Genomic DNA, 4,175 nt, shown 5'->3' with positions numbered 1-4,175 from the left:
GAGCAAAGCGAAAACCGCAGCCGCGGCGGACAGAGCTGAGCAAAGCGAAAACCGCAGCCGCGGCGGACAGAGCTGAGCAAAGCGAAAACCGCAGCCGCGGCGGACAGAGCTGAGCAAAGCGAAAACCGCAGCCGCGGCGGACAGAGCTGAGCAGAGCGAAAACCGCAGCCGCGGCGGACAGAGCTGAGCAAAGGGAAAACCGCAGCCGCGGCGGACAGAGCTGAGCAAAGCGAAAACCGCAGACGCGGCGGACAGAGCTGAGCAAAGCGAAAACCGCAGACGCGGGGACAGAGCTGAGCAAAGCGAAAACCGCAGACGCGGCGGACAGAGCTGAGCAAAGCGAAAACCGCAGACGCGGCGGACAGAGCTGAGCAAAGCGAAAACCGCAGACGCGGCGGACAGAGCTGAGCAAAGCGAAAACCGCAGACGCGGCGGACAGAGCTGAGCAAAGCGAAAACCGCAGACGCGGCGGACAGAGCTGAGCAAAGCGAAAACCGCAGACGCGGCGGACAGAGCTGAGCAAAGCGAAAACCGCAGACGCGGCGGACAGAGCTGAGCAAAGCGAAAACCGCAGACGCGGCGGACAGAGCTGAGCAAAGCGAAAACCGCAGACGCGGCGGACAGAGCTGAGCAAAGCGAAAACCGCAGACGCGGCGGACAGAGCTGAGCAAAGCGAAAACCGCAGAGCAAAGCGAAAACCGCAGAGCAAAGCGAAAACCGCAGCCGCGGCGGACAGAGCTGAGCAAAGCGAAAACCGCAGACGCGGCGGACAGAGCTGAGCAAAGCGAAAACCGCAGACGCGGCGGACAGAGCTGAGCAAAGCGAAAACCGCAGACGCGGCGGACAGAGCTGAGCAAAGCGAAAACCACAGACGCGGCGGACAGAGCTGAGCAAAGCGAAAACCGCAGACGCGGCGGACAGAGCTGAGCAAAGCGAAAACCGCAGATGCGGCGGACAGAGCTGAGCAAAGCGAAAACCGCAGACGCAGAGGGGACAGGGCTCTGTTCACACGGAACAGACTAGAAGGGAAAGGCAGAACCAGATACCCACAGGGTACTTGCAGAGAAGTAGCGAGTGGACCACAAACTCACAAACGGAAGTACAGTGACAACAAGCAGGAGTTAGGTACGAGTTCAGACTCTGCAGAAAAAGGGAAGGTACGGACATAGAGAAAAATAGGAAAGGGGCTAGGAGAGTATTCAGACAAGAACAGACACAGCAGCAAGATACAGGAGCGGGTCTAGGTATGAACGAACAGGCTAGGAGCGTGTTCACACAAGCCTGGAAATACAGCCTCCAGGATAGGCAGAAGACAACAGGCTAGAGAGCGTGTACAGACTGCAGATTAGAGTACACAGGTAGGACACAGTACAGACACGGAAACAGATACTGCAAGACAGGTAACATACACAGGACCTGGCATGTCAGAGACAAAAAGCCAACTGACAGGGCAAGATGCTCAGGCATGGGTTAATTGGAGCAGCTGATTTAAATACCAGGTGACAGACAGCAATAGGCTGAGGACACACAAGGGGTGTGCCTGCAGCAGGTACAAAAAGCAGGAAGTGATCGGGCGCCGCCCTTAAGCAGCAGACACAGAGGCAAACAGACAGCATGGAGGGAAGCCAGTGAGACATTCTGGACTGGAGATCAAGTGCGCGCTCTTGCACAGTGGGAGATGGACCACTATGCAAGGACGCCGCCAGGTATGTTACAATGACATTCATGAGCTGTACCATAGACTTGTATGGGTGGTTTTCATCCGTCATGCCAATAAAAAAACGGACATGTCTCCACAATATGTTGCTGACACAGTCACAAAAAAATATATTGGGGGCATAAAAAAAAAAGAACAAGTGAAAAGCCCCATAAATTATAATGAGTACGTGTTCTAGCCCTGCAAACCATGGATAAAACTCTAACCTGAAAAACGAAAGTCTAAACGAGGCCTTAGAATGTGAAAAGGCGGATTCCCTATGGGCTTGCGATGCTGGGGCTCCCTTTACCCTATCCAACTCATGCCCTGCAGTAAGCATGTACATAGCAGCAACAAGTGAGCAGGATTAGATGCTGTGGTCAATAGCGACCACAGCATCTAAGGAGTTATAAGCACCACTCCAGCAGGTTTTATTTTGTTGGTGTGGTATCATAAATGTATGTTCCTTCCCCCTAGTACTATACTTACCAGCCACCATCTTCCACTCTTTACGGCGCTGCTCTGATATCAGTCTGGCATCTTGTGACCGCAGCTTCTGATTGACCGGAAGTCAGTGGTAACAGTCACAAGCTCTCAGTGTAAGTCTATGAGGGCCTCGTTCTGGCTCTCATAGACTTATACTGAGAAGTGACCTCAGGATCACCCAGCAAACATTGGAGCGATCCAGCTGGTTACAAACTACTGCAGACCCATCGACTGAGTGATAGAAAGCAAAGGGTGGTTATCAATGGAGTAAGCTCAGGGTGTGTCCGGGTTACTAGCGGGGTGCCTCAAGGGTCTGTCTTGGGCCCTATATTATTTAATATATTTATTAATGATCTAGTGGAAGGGTTGCATAGTAAAATAGCAATATTTGCAGAAGATACTAAACTTTGTAAAGTAGTTAATACAGATGAGGATAGGGCACAGCTACAGGAGGATTTAGATAAATTGGGGAGTTGGGCCAAAAAATGGCAAATGGGGTTCAATGCCGATAAATGTAAGGTCATGCACATAGGAAAGAAAAACAGCAGTCACCCATACATATTAAATGGGAAACCGTTGGGGAAATCTGACATGGAGAAGGACCTGGGCGTCTTGGTTAATAGCAAATTAAATTGGAGTGCCCAGTGTCAGGCAGCAGCTGCAAAGGCAAATAGAGTCATGGCATGCATCAGAAGAGGAATAGGGGCATATGATGAGAACATTCTGTATAAAGCGCTGGTAAGGCCGCACTTAGAATATTGTGCACAGTTCTGGGCTCCGGTGCTCAGGAAAGACATACTGGAGCTAGAGAGGGTACAAAGGAGGGCGACTAAGGTAATAAAGGGAATGGAGGGACTAGAATACCCAGAGAGGTTGTCAAAATTAGGCCTATTTACATTGGAAAAGAGAAGGCTTAGGGGAGACCTCATAAACATGTATAAATACATCAGGGGGCAGTACAGAGATCTCTCCCATGACCTGTTTATACCAAGGATGGTGACAAAGACGAGGGGGCACACTATGCGTCTGGAGGAAAGGAGGTTCCTGCACCAGCATAGAAGGGGATTCTTTACGGTGAGAGCCGTGAGACTCTGGAACTCTCTGGGAGAGGAAGTGGTGATGTCCAACTCACTTAATGAGTTCAAGAGAGGCCTGGACGCCTTTCTTGAGAACAATAAAATTACATCTTATGCTTAGTTAATTAATCCAGGGATTTAATCTGACTGCCAGATTGGTGTCGGGAAGTGAATTTTTCCTCAATGATGTAAATTGGCCTATACCGCATGGTATAGGAATAGCGGAATAGCTGCAGTGCACAAGAAATAGGCTGAACTGGATGGACGCTTGTCTTTTTTCAGCCTTATAAACTATGTAACTATGTAACTATGTTATAAACTATGACATGCATTAGTGTTACCACTTCAGGGGTGAAATAAATTATAAAAACGCCGGAGTGGTGCTGGATTCCATAGCCCACAATCTGACTATGACTCCGAGATCTGTGTGATTTTTTCAAGACCGGCCTCTGATTTTTACTATACCATGGTATTGCTGCGTATAGTTCAGGTGGTTGACTGATTTCTGGTTCAAGTCCCATAAGGGAACTATAAAATACAGTAAAAAAAAAGAAAAAAAAAAGCCAATACTTAAAAGTTACAATCAATCCCCTTTTCCCTCATTATAAATAAAGTAATAAAAAAAATACAAAATATGCATATGTGGTATCTCTATATCTAAAAAAGTCCAATCTATCAAAATATAAATTAATTAGCCCAATCAATAAATGCCATAAGAAGAAAAAATATCGCCAGAATTCCAATTTTCTACCCTTGCAAAAAAAAAATATAAGAAGCAATTAAAATGTCAGATCAACTCCAAAATGATATCATTAAAATGATCATCTTGTCCCACAAAAAACAAGCCCACACAAATCCTGGTAGACTAACAAATAAAAATGTTAATGGTCTCGGAAAATGGCCAGATAAGCAAAACA

This window comes from Phyllobates terribilis, unplaced genomic scaffold (genome assembly GCF_046119375.1).
Source record: "Phyllobates terribilis strain yellow unplaced genomic scaffold, ASM4611937v1 Scaffold_1__5_contigs__length_1240528914, whole genome shotgun sequence".
Classification (NCBI taxonomy): Eukaryota; Metazoa; Chordata; class Amphibia; order Anura; family Dendrobatidae; genus Phyllobates; species Phyllobates terribilis.
Note: the sequence above shows the minus strand (reverse complement) of the source record.